At 27.8% G+C, this 13,236-nt stretch overlaps 1 long non-coding RNA gene across 1 annotated transcript; it reads left to right on the top strand.

The window, feature by feature from the left end:
• Positions 1–7,437: 7,437 nt before the first annotated feature.
• On the top strand, positions 7,438–11,623 carry LOC107883299. Its single transcript, XR_001679204.2, has 3 exons — positions 7,438–7,702; positions 10,879–11,075; positions 11,139–11,623. It is a non-coding gene; the product is annotated as an uncharacterized LOC107883299 (long non-coding RNA).
• Positions 11,624–13,236: the final 1,613 nt, after the last annotated feature.

Here is a 13,236-nt window from a genome sequence, read left to right as displayed (position 1 = left end):
ACGGACATTCTCGGTTTTCAATTTTTTTAGTATTTTTTTTCTATAAATATCAATAAAGTTTTATCTGTTGGGTCAAAAAGCGTAAAAATTTAATGCAAGACTCCTGATATATTGTTACAATAGCAGTTGAAAAATATTAAAAATACATAGGCACAATTTTTTTTATATGCATTTAAAGTTCAAATTTTGACAAAATTTATCAAATTTAAAATTGAATAATTATTTTGTAGATAAAAAATCATAAAATGTTCCACTTTTATATCTAAGAATTGAAAATTTAAAACAAGATTCCACGTAAGTAGTTAATTCTGTTACCAAAGAATCTAAAAAATACAAAAGCACAGTTTATTTTTATAGTCCTTTTAAGTTCATATTTGGACGAAATTACATATTAAAAAACCTAGAATAACTTTTTTTGTTATTTTTTTTTGTGATAGTATAACATTGTTCGTGAGTACTTGAAACTTCTAAAGTATACTATTATATATTATTCAGCTCAAAAAGAGTCCAATTATTTTTAAAATTTTATCGTATATAGAATATGCTGATATCAACATTCAGTTAAATGTTCAAGTATCTACAGTCATTCGTTTTTTAATTACAACAAAATAAGAAAATCGTTACAATCGAGTGAATATCAAATGTTGTAAAAATATGAATTTCAAACGCTCATAAAAATTTAATTTGACTTGCTAGTAGAAATTTTTTTTTTAAAAAAGGTAGACAAAGTTATAAAGAATCTTGTATTATATTTTCACATCTTATAGATTCAAAAAGAAAATTTTTCATGAATTTCTAACTCAAAATAGTTTGCAAATTTTCGTCATTTTTACGTATTTTATCAATATTTTTTTCATCTGCCTTTGAAACAATATAATAGGAACCTTTCATTAAATTTTCAAGCTTTTTTAACCAACGAATAAAATTTTATTGATATTTATAGAAAAAAAAACTAAAAAAAATGGAAACTGAAAATGTCCGTAAAGAGCTCAAAATAAATCAAAATATTTTAAAAATGTTATGGTGTATAGAAGATGCTAATATAAACATTCAGTCAAAATTTTATGTACCTACGGTTATTTGTTTTAGAGTTGTACCAAAAACCAAAACCGATTTTCTCGAAAACAGATTTTGCGTAAAAATTCCCGTTTTTCCTTAGTTTTTCTTTTGTTTTTACGGCAATTTTGAAAACTACTGGAAAAATTTTACTTTTGACCACCCCAAAGTACCAACTACATTCACTTTCCTATCAGAAAAGGTACTGTTGAAGAAATTCCAAGCATTTTTACTGTCCTAAAAGGTGATGACAGACACAAAAAAAAAAAATAAAAAAAAACACATCATTGTAAAGTCAGTATACATTCATCGTTCCACTCAGAATCTAAAATGGAAAAGATGAACTTTTTTTAAATATAAATTATATTTATTAACTTTTAAAAAATAAATCAAAAAAGTTGTAACTTCGAATTCTACAGCTGAAAAGATATTATATTAACCTATAATTATCATCAAATTATAAGAAATCACGTTTAGATTTATTAGATCTATAGTTGTCATTCCTATTGCAGTATTTCCCAATTTAAACAAGCAAAAAAATCATAGATATTAATGAAGAAATTAATATCTATGAAACATATTATAGGTACCTACTATTGTTTCTTATCAAAAAAGTAATAATTTTTATAATATTAATAAATATCATTGTTCAATGTCCATTGTACTAATGTAAAACTAATTGAAAAACCAACGGAAAAATAAAATGTTTATGAAAAACACCAGTATTAATCCATAATATTTTTAAATAATTATAAGGGGGATGTATTATTTTTGACAAAATAAATTGAGGATGGAAAATGAAAATTATAAAAAGTGGAGCGATGCCATCCCATCATATCTCACCCCTTTTTCGACCACTGGGTATTGGTAGGTCTTATGCAATATGCTGGACTAACGAGACGCACTTAAAATGATAACATTACATTTATTCCAGCTGCGGTGATGTCATTATGTACTTATTGCCTATTCACCTATAACTTTAAAGTTGCGGCGCTTGTCAATAAGTTTATGGTTTATGTACCAATAGTGTTGTTTGCATCGGTAAACACCGATGTTTACCACATTTTTCCGTAGTATTGATTTAATATAGGTAATAGGTAGGTATGTAAATATTATGTACCTAACTAGGTACTTAAATTAATATGTTGTTATGCGAACACGCAGTTTAAGGTTTCGTGTTGGTATATTTATCGTGCATTGACGTAATTGTAATTTGTATAATAGTATAGCTATTTAATAACACACGTTCACATGTTAAATTATATTACGAATCAATCGGACTATTTTGCAGTCTCCAATTTATAAACATCCTATTTCACAACAAGTTTATTATAATATTATTATTTTATTCTATTGCTACAAAAATATTAAATTGATCTGGATAAACTATGTCTTACTGGGTGATTCGCCAAGCATGCTCACTCCCATTTTTTTCCTTTAACAATAAATATACACAAATTTTGACCTTAGGAATTTTTAAATATAACTATTTAAATTCCATATTTTCAAATTCTTAAATTTATCTGTTCTACTTAAGGAGTGTTCTGCGGCAATACAAACTTCTGTTATTCAAATGAGAATTTCCCCTTTTAATGTAAATTATTCAGTGAATAATTTTTTGAAAAATGTTGATGCACCTAATTCAAAATTGTAACGAGTAGTTTCTCAGTTATTAAACAGTTCAAGTTTTGAATAAGTAACTGCGTTAGGTATTAAATAAAAAAAAGGGGGACGAGCATGCTTTGTGAATATATATTGTGTATATCGTCTACGTCGTCATAACTCATAATGTTCTTACTTATTATACACTTAATAGTAGTTAATATAGTTATATAAGTTGGAATTATTTTAGAACATAATACTGAGTATAGTGACTATAGTCAGTATCTACAGACTATTTTACTGTATCTATGTTATATAAAATAAATACAATTTATACCCGTATAGTAATTACTAATTATTATAATTATGGCACTCGACGGTCCTAAATTCAAAAAGAAGTGTATTATTTAATGAAGGAAAGCGACTTGTAGTACTTGTAGTAATCAACAAGCCTACCACTGTCCACTGATCACAATAATAATTATAATAATTATATTGTCGGGGCAGGGTCACAGTTACTGAACTATTTAGTTCAGTGGTCACAACCCACACCCTTCAGCCAACAAGTTCCTATACAAAAAAAGTGCAATGACCTCTATACAATGCTGCTGAAATCTATAATTATATATCCATAACTAGTTGATCCTGCACGGCGCTGCCTAGACAAATTAAATGCTCGTGGATTTACCCCTTCTTAAACTCCATTAAAAGTAAGCCGCACAGATTTTTAATACAGTTATTTGGGTTATTTCGATAAAATATAAAATACAGGTGTAAAATTATATCAAATCATAATAACTATTTTACTTACCAGGTGATATAATATCAGTGAAAACCCCGAAAAACTTGGTTCATTCGTTTCGAAGCCTTTCCCAAACTAACAGACAGACAGACGGTTACATGCATCTGTGCCTGTTTCATGCAACATTATATCACAGTGCAAATAAAATTTGGGTACTTTTCATTTTTGAAACGCATGATATAAAAATTAAAATTTAAAATTTCTAAAGAGTCAATTTTCCAAAGCTGTGCAGTAATTTTAGAACAGGTGACATAAAGAACGTACATATAAAAATAATTTATTAATTAATTTCCCATTAGAAAATCAAGGTTTTCCCAAATAACTCTTCACAGAATTCGTAAAAACTCGGGAACTAATTCGAATATATTTTAAGTACTCTTCGTAATGGGAGTTTACCAATTGCCTTAAAATGACCTTTTCATATACCAATTGTACTCTAAACATTTTAGGGTCGATGTACCAATTGCGCTCTAAACATTTTACACTACATACGGAAAAGTTATTAGTTAGTTATAAATTATAATTAATAATAATAAATTATAATAAATTATTACATATACCAACCGATTTTTTGCGAATATTAATGCATAATACATAATATAATATAAATAAATAAACAATTTTTTTCTTCACATTTAACAAGTTACTTTTTGATCGTCAATTAGGTATATAAAATGTATGATAATGATAACTTGTTTTCGTCTATCACTCAAATGCATACTTCCGTGATAAAATGTCCGTAATAATAATAACGTTTCATAAAATTACTCTAACCAGTAATCAATTGATCAATATAATATACTTTTTTAATTTTCAAGCATTATAGTGTGTTTATGTTGATGTTGATGGAATTAGATCGAATAACAATATTTCTAAAACTGAAGGTAGCCGCCAGGCAAATTTGAATACAAGCGCATTTGCAAATTTATTAATGCTTAGTAGTTGAATTAGTTTATGAATTCTAATAAGTTGCTTAATTGGTACCTATATTGATCCTAAAATACAAATTTTGTTTTGGCGCAATTGGTACATGGCCTTCGTAATAACCCGGGAACCAATTCGGATGGACAATAATACAATTTTTTGAAAAAAGGTAATGTGAAATAAGCATCTAGTGATCTAGGTATCTAGGCATCTAGCTATTTCACTAAAACGTCTACAACTTCCGCGTTTCTAAACGTTATTTGATACAACGCAATAAATTATAATTACATATATAATTTATGTACAGTCACTGCGAACAATAATAATAAGTACCTTAATAGTTAATATCAACAATCGTAACTATGTAGTAGTATTAATACTTAACGGAAGAACTCAAGTGGGATATGAGGTGTTCTAAACGTAAAAACGAAACATAATATTGAAGAATCACATTCCTCATTTTTTCGCTCCACTCAGAATCAAAAATATAATAACAAATAAAAATTCAACAACTTGATAACTTTCAAGACATTAGGCGTCTCAAGCACCGAAGACCAAATTACTTAGTATTATAATATTAGTTTAAGGCCGGGACCTCTCCACTGGGAGCGATAACCCAAACATATTTTTGTATATATATTTACTAAAATATGTATTCATTAATATTTAATATTTATGTTCACCTCTGAAATGTATTGTTAAAGATCATTGATCGTTATAAATTATAATAAAAGTATTTGGGTGGTTAAAATCTAGGATTTTGCATAAATAGCTCCTGCAGCTGTTATTGAGATTTAAGTACCTAGGTACTATAATAGTACCACAGCTGTCCTATGTCACGTTCATATACGTAATTGCTCAATACACCAACACCATACGTTGTAAAATAAAATGTATCAAAATAAACCACAGTGTATATATATTAGATTACAGCTGTACGAAATAAAATAACATAATTGATTATATAGTTAGCTAGTTATATACACCTTAATATATTATATTATATTACATAATCAATGGAGATAACTGATAGCAGAAATTGTACAGAGTAGATATACTAACTGACATAATATTATAAAGAATATTATTGACAGTAGGCAGTATAGTGGTATTGATCAGTTTCAAATTACCTATATGTTAATATAATATTATTTGAGTTTTTACTAGAAACACAAACTATTTCCAGCATAAAATTATGCAGCAGTCTACATGGTATAATATGCTCTTTATCACTGCTGCGACACCTTTCTATTCATATTATTATGTCTGCAGTGTACCAACTTATCGATGCGTAATTTATACAAATACAAATAATTGAGTTGTCAAATTGAGACGTAATAATATGTAGTGAATTCAACAAGCAAATAAAATTATAAAATCGTACATACATAAATATTAATTTTATAATATAGGCACTTACACTTAACATGCATTTTATGGACAGTGTCATTGTCATAAAATATAATTCCTATAGTTTTTATTTAGTGATTATGGCGTATATAGTTAGTATATTATATTCTTTTAATAATATAGGTAAGTTATTTTATTATAGTGTTAGATATTTGGATTGTGAGTTGTGACCTATACCATTTAACCTGATTAATTTATTGATTGAATACACATATTGTATGCAATATACCTTTATGGCTAAATAACATGCTAAATGATATATTATATTATGTTATAGAAATCGTAATTTGCATTAAAATTTCAAACATACATTCTCAATGGGTGCTACATAGTTTGCTTAAGAATATAAATTTTATTACGTTTAAAAGGTAGGTACATTATAACACGCTAGTGGTAGCGTATTAGTTTAGACACAATTATCAGTAGTTGATTATATTTACAAAACGCCATAATGCCACACAAACACGGCACTATGAAAATATATGCTCACAATAAGCTATCAATAAAATATTCAGTATATACACAATGTTTTCTACAGGGTTATCATCACAAATTGTCAAATTCCTATTACAACAAATAATAATAAGTCGTGGACAATAAAGATTATAATATAGTACCTATATACCTACCTTTAGAAATATAGAATATTATAGAATTTTAATAAAGATAACTCGGATAGTAGGGTTAACTGAAATAATAATAATATTATTATTATATTTTATGAAGTTGTCTAATATATACATAGTAATATATTAATTTTTCATAAAGTGGAATACATTAAGTATTGTATAGTTTTTTAGTAATTTACCTAGTTGTTTCATTTAGTTATGGTTACGTACTATTAAGTTTATTAAGTTTATTAAGTACAAAAACGTTTATAAAAATTATATTTTTTGAGGACAAGCTAGAAGGTAAAATGTATTGTATTTCCGAATAAAATAACAGTTTGAACATATAAAACGTATATATTATTACCTAATGTACAATAGGAAAAATTATAAATGCTAAAGCTTTTTTGTGGATGATTTGAGGCATCATAGTTTTTGCCTCTGGGGTATACATTTCACCATTGAACCTTTCCTAATGTATCAAAAAACTTTATATTATAAATTATAATATAATATCTATACAGTTAAACGGTTAGTTGTAATAAGTAAAATAATATGTTGATATTATTATTTTCTCGTATAATTAATAATTATTAGTTATACTTCTTTAAATATTATAATTTTCTCGGGTGTTATTTCCTCGAGTAATTTTATTTGCATTATTTCATCGAGTCATTTTTACCTTGGGTTTTTTCCTCTGATGTTTTTTATCCCGATTTTACAATACACGGCACATTTAATAATATAATATATCATGTGAATATGATTATCTATTTGTAAGTTTGAAATTATACTTTATAGGTATGTCATTAAAAGACAATTATTGTGATAATTTTTTACTTAAGTACCTAATTATGCATAGGCTTACATTGGCTTACATTTTTACACTGACTATTTTTTTCTAAAGAAACATATTTTTCTAAATATTTATTTACAATATACAATGTATATAATTGAATTACAAAAATTGCATATTTTATGCAGATACTGTAGAACCTTGATTATCCAAACTGTAGTTTACGACGTATCCGAATGCTCTGTTATTATCCGGACATCAATACGCGTTGGTAGTTCTTGTACAAGTGTCTAATATGTATTTAATTAATTAATTAATGTATATAATAATAATTATGTATTAATAACAATAACAATTTTAAATATCATATAATATTATGTATTACATATTAAATATATATGTACATAATATATTATGTATATCAATATAATGCATAATGCATGTACTCTAAACAGTAGGTAGACGTACAATATAAATTCCAATTGCCTCAGCAAAATGTTACAAGTAAGTACCTCATTGTAAAACCTACCTTGATAAACTCAGCAAACTCTCTTGCTTAGAATCGATTATTCAATGGTTTATCATTGTTTTAAAAATGTGTTAGTTAATACCTATGTATTTAATATTTATGCATTACAAATTAAAATACATCGATATTTGCCATCCTCCTGCTACATTCTAAAAACAACGAGACGAGGCACCTCAACCGTAAATTATTACTGTAACCTAGTGTGGGATTGGTAGGATGGTCATAATACCGCCCCCCTCCAATACTTTGTTTTATTAATTTTTCAGTTGACCATTTATGAAAAACTGAATAATTGTACATGATGGCCGATTGATTTGAAAAAAATGTGATACTGATGCTGCTAAAAAGTTGAGGATGAGAGGGATCATAAATTCCAATGTTACCTATGTGTACCTATATACTAGCCAACCAAACGTAGTTGTCTTGAAGTCTCCTATGAAAATTAACTTATTATGTTTCTATGGTTATAAAAAAATGTTAGAAAAAATCGATTGGAAAAATAAAATATTAGTACCCAGTCCATAAACATATATCTATGTTAAATATAGGAAATACATATAGGTACAAATATTTTTTATAAGCTTTTAAAGTTCAATTAATATTAAATAAACAATACTGAAAAGCGGGTAAGTGGAACTCGCTCTGCTGTATAGTAGGTTACAAGTGGGTCAATACTCAATGTATAATGGATTGTATTAAACTTGAATTCAATGATATAATATCAAGAAAAACGATTCTGATCGGAGACAACTTGTCAGTCTGGATATTTTATATTGATATTATTTATTATAGTCTGTAAGTTGAATTAATATTATAATATTTAATTTTTTATTCGTTGCTAATGGTTGCTGTGCATGGTGATACACAAAACGTTAGAAATTAAAATCCCATTTTTAGCGGTTTTTTGTAATTTGTCGATAGTTTTTCCCGTGGCATTAAATAACAATTGAGAAAATCGAAATATAACCTTTCTAAAGTACTATATTGATCCAATTTTCTAAAATATAAGGTACTATATGTTTAAATCGAAGTATTCCTTCTGGTAGAAATTTCGTATAAAAAATGAAAAAATAAAAATAAAAAAAATAAACACCACTGTAAAACAACTAGCTTCCTCCCTCCATTCAGAATCTAAAATTTGAAATACCTGATGACCGACCACTACCTATTTGTTTAGGTATATTATTAAATGAATCACATTTTTGTTCTTTTATTATTTCTCCATAGGAAAAGTGCGTTTAAGTCTTAATTTGGATGATTGTACACGTGATCAAAAGACATTACTGATATTAGTATAATTAATTTTTAATACGATCACCCAATATTCCTCAAACCATCGACCAGTCGATCGCAACCTCTGCATTACACCTAATACCAAACACCTACTGTATAGTATACCACTACCCACTTATCCACCTTTTTTTTACCCCTAATTAATGGTAATGAGTATTTTTTTCATATTAAGTATTACAACTTGAATTTATTATTTATTTATATAGTATATATACTAAAAACATTTTTACATCCTGTAATGATAATGGCTCTAATAAGATAACAAAAATATGTTGTAATTTTTAGAGTTGGCCAAACTACCAACATTGTGGGCTGCAACCCCTCCAATTAAAACCTCTTCGATACGCCCCTGACTGTATATCCACTAGTTATCCCATATAGCTGGACTTTATTTTCATTTTATCATTGATGTGAAAATTAGAAAGTTTGTTTTAACTTTTAACAGACATTCAAATTAACAACATGTTAATAATATTGTATTTTACATTTTTACGTACGTCTCACTATAGTGTACCCCATATAGAATATTAAATGTTTTTATATTTAACCCTTAGCACGGAAATTAGATAATTTTGTATGGCCATTACCCACATTTGTATAACTGTTTTTGAAATATTATACCCTGCGGGCACCCTTGGACATTATATTTGACTGTTTTTGACATTAAGTTTAAAGTTACATAGAATACAAATTGTTGATTTATTTTTGAGTAATATTTCTAAAACCTTTACAATAATATGAATTATTTGAAATTGTATTATGAATAAGTGAATAACCACACGCTGTTAGTTATTTTTTTTTATGAGAACAGTGTCATTATCATTGTAGCTTCCTATCGTACCTCACAATGTAATATGATTATTATGATATATATATATATATATTGTAACTTATAATATTATAATCCATACATTTAGGTACCTATATATATTGTGTAAGTATTATCACATATTATATAATGATAGCATTGTACCTACATAAATGATAAATATATAATACCTATATATTTAAAATGGTAGGTACTGCAGCTGACAGTACACACATAATATATATACCTATATTCCACTTGTATAAAACATGTTTACAAGGACTTTTAAACATTGCACTCTTTTTCTCTGCGAGTATATTTATAACAATAATTGCTATTTTATCTGCGACCAACTCGATCATCGTCGCCGTGTGGTCGTTCGAACACACAGAAAGCGTCAATGTGGGTACAATACTACAATAATGACGTCGTGTACTCGTGTTACATACTTATATACAATTATATAAGCATTTAGCGCTATGTTCGTTATACCTACCTGCATTAATTATATTCAACCACTTATAACAACAAAAAGCTTAATTTTCAACTCGAATACGAGTATATTCATCAAATAATAAATTTTTTTCAATGCATTTATAGGTGTAGTTATATTAATCTGTAGCTAATAGCTATCGTTTCCCAGATAAAATGTAACAGACACTCACACACACATACAAATATTATGTTTTCAGCATATTAGAATGTATCTGTCAACTTTACAACTTTATGACTTGATATTTTAATTGGTGTCCTATTGGCTATTAATGTATATTATAATTTATAATAGGTTGGTACTTACCTACCTGGGATCGCTACATTTAATATGATCCCTATTAAATTGTATATACATTCATATTATATGGATTTAGACATGTATAATATATAAACGTACTTAAATCAGGGGATAGTAATAAACCCCACAATTTACACTGCAATACAATTTTATTGAAATTGTCAATTTTAATCATCTAAAAGTAATAACTGTGAATATTAGGTATGTACCTATGTGAATATGATAAAATAAATAAGTTGTTTTATTTGTTAAGTTAGGTCAATGTGTTTTTGTTGCCACTAATTGCACCGAACGGGGAGCGCCCAAGAAGCGGTCTGCTTTATTACCGCCCAGTGACCACGTCAATTTGGAAGACACACGTCTTGTAGTCATATAGCTTGTCCCAATTCCATGGACAATACCTAATTCGGCTTCTTCCTCGGGGACAGAGACCATCGTCTCCTGCCTCACGACGGTATACACAAAGAGAGGACGGGTGAACCTCAGCAAGGTATAAAGATGAGTTTTACTGTTTTAGTAATTCTACTAAATGATGATGATCTGTGAAGAGGATATCTATAACTATACAAGATCAGGACGACAGGCTACCATACTTTATTTATGTACAGAGCATTTGTACCTAGTTAATATGCAGACATACAGTGAGAATTTGCAGGTAGAGTAATCTGTTCTTCCGATTAATGACGAAAGATTTAAGTATTTAATCAATAACAACTATGACGGTCATAGAGTAATGCTAATGCAGTGATGCGGTATATATATATATATATATATCTGTGTTTGCTTGCTATATAACAAGGAAACAACTAAGTCCAATAATTTGACTGTCAAACTATGGATTAATGGATCAACAGTATTTTTCTACAATTTTAAAATGTTCTCAGTAAATAGTTAGTTATACAAGTCGGAAACATTATAACTTATAAGTTATTTCACTTACAATCAAAGAATAAATTATAAAAATATTTTTAAATAAATACGTATTCAACTGTTACTAATAGACGTATATGACGTATTGCATTTTATAATCAAATACACCTCATCCTGTTCTGTCATCTTCGCCTGTGCGCGGGCGTATTCTACACAACAATACAATTTTGTAAACATTACAATAATATAAGAGCATAATGCCATAATATATACCTAATAATAGTTCCTAAACGAAAATATGTTTTTTCGTTACTCGGTGAAAAAAACTTGCCAATTATTTTATCATGTGTATATATTTTTTATAAATAAATGTTTTATAGTTTATGTAAGATTGAATGTACCTACCTAAAATGCGTCATTTTGGCACTTCTTATACGACTGGCTCTATAGTCTTGACGTCACTTTATTCACAAATTTAAACATTCCCCGCTTGACTTGATCAGATAAATTACGTTAAAAGCAGGGAAAAAACAAAAATATATTCGCCTTCTTTAAAAAGACGTATTTTGTCTGATAACTCGATATTATTGTAATCAAACAATAATTCATTAAAAAATTGAATATTTAAAAGTAGGTACCTATGATGAAAGTGTAATACACATTATTTTTTTTTATCCTAATGTCATATAATATTTACACAAATTATTGGTGCTAGGGAATTTTCTATTTCCCAGATCTCTGGTAAAACAGAATAGAAACAAATTCTAAAAATAATACAGTATAATATAGCATAATATTATAGGTAACAAAATCCTTTTTTTTTTAACAAAGTGTGTCACTGTGTCGGTACTATAATTTATAAGCCACAATAGCACTGGAGTTTAAATGTTTGTTTCCAGCGTTTAGCAAAAAGTGACAAGTAGCAAATTCATATGATAGCACGGTGACATGTAGCAAATTGCTTTGAAAAAATTGTATGTATGGTAGATACCAATTTGACGGACACCATGCATATTGTATGTTGATAGTTATCTTCCCGCATCGTTTTTCGAAGATGACAATATTTCAGTCTAGAGCACGGCCATAGGCGCAAATAGCGTTTGAGATTTGGGAGGGGGGGCTAATAGGGCATCAGGACTATATTATTATTATATAATATAATATATTGACAAAAAATAATAATACAAATCAATAAAAGTGCCCGTAACCAATAGCAATCAGTATACAATACACTATTATTATTTTAATCCGCATCTTAACTTGTTGTTTTTGGCCATGTCGCCAGGTGTACACTTAAGATGCCATAACTCCGGAACCACTTATCGCACAGCGTAAAAATTTCACAAAAACCATCTACATATCAATCTTAATATGCCCTGAAATTTTTATCGAAATCGGTTCGGTAGATCTTGAGTTATAAAATGTATTCAAAATGTACAATCATTTTTATATATATAGATTATAATTTATAAAAAGTATAATTATATAATATAATATGATGATAAAATATGATGATAAAATATTACGTTTTATTGGCGGAGCAAATTCATTTTTGAGTGATACATTTTTATCTTCAATAATATTTATTGTCTAACTATATACAATATTATATTATAACATTACGCCTAATATAGGTTCGAGCAATTGGATTACAATTATTTATAGCATTATGTATGTTTATTAAATCTTAATCTTATACATTATGTATTATGTATTCCAGGGCCAGTGGCGGATTTACGGGGGGG

This window comes from Acyrthosiphon pisum, chromosome A3 (genome assembly GCF_005508785.2).
Source record: "Acyrthosiphon pisum isolate AL4f chromosome A3, pea_aphid_22Mar2018_4r6ur, whole genome shotgun sequence".
Classification (NCBI taxonomy): domain Eukaryota; kingdom Metazoa; phylum Arthropoda; class Insecta; order Hemiptera; family Aphididae; genus Acyrthosiphon; species Acyrthosiphon pisum.
The sequence above is the reverse complement of the archived record's forward strand: the minus strand, read 5'-3'. Positions and strand labels throughout refer to the sequence as shown.